The sequence below is a fragment of the Sinocyclocheilus rhinocerous genome, unplaced genomic scaffold (genome assembly GCF_001515625.1).
Source record: "Sinocyclocheilus rhinocerous isolate Xijiao unplaced genomic scaffold, SAMN03320098_v1.1 scaffold1740, whole genome shotgun sequence".
Lineage (NCBI taxonomy): Eukaryota > Metazoa > Chordata > Actinopteri > Cypriniformes > Cyprinidae > Sinocyclocheilus > Sinocyclocheilus rhinocerous.
The window spans coordinates 961893-962369 of record NW_015651446.1 but is presented as its reverse complement, the minus strand read 5'-3'; the positions used below and the strand labels follow the sequence as shown (position 1 = coordinate 962369).

Sequence of the window (477 nt, the reverse complement as noted above, 5' to 3'; positions counted from 1 at the left end):
AGGTGTGTGGGAGTGCATATGAATGCGTGTGCATGTTTGTGTGTGTGTGTACACAGGTCAGAAGCTCTAATAGAGCAGACAGATGGAATGGAGGTTGGTGGAGTGCTGAAATCCTACAACAGCTTATCTGCAAGGCTTTTGCTACAAGATAAAACAGTTTGTGCACTATATTGTGAAATATGGACATCTTGCTGGCATACATTATACAGGGTTTGGTAGTGTTTATATATAAATAAATACAATTACAATACAATAAATATAAGTAAATACAATTTCTACATTTTATATATATTATGTATATATATATATATATATATATATAATGTTCAGCTTTGTTATATATAAAATAAAATATAAATGAAATGTATTTTAAAATTGTATTATATAGGGCTGCCCCCTAATAGTCGACTAACCTTTATTCGACGAGAAGAGGCTTAGTCGACCAAAATTTTATTAGTCGCTTAGTCGCAGAAAAAA

The 477-nt window shown here is 31.4% G+C and overlaps 1 protein-coding gene across 1 annotated transcript in view; it reads left to right on the top strand.

The window, feature by feature from the left end:
* LOC107712781 (dihydropyrimidine dehydrogenase [NADP(+)]-like) overlaps nucleotides 1–477 on the top strand; it is a 184713-nt gene that overhangs the window by 138642 nt on the left and 45594 nt on the right. The gene's annotated exons all lie outside the window — the stretch shown is intronic.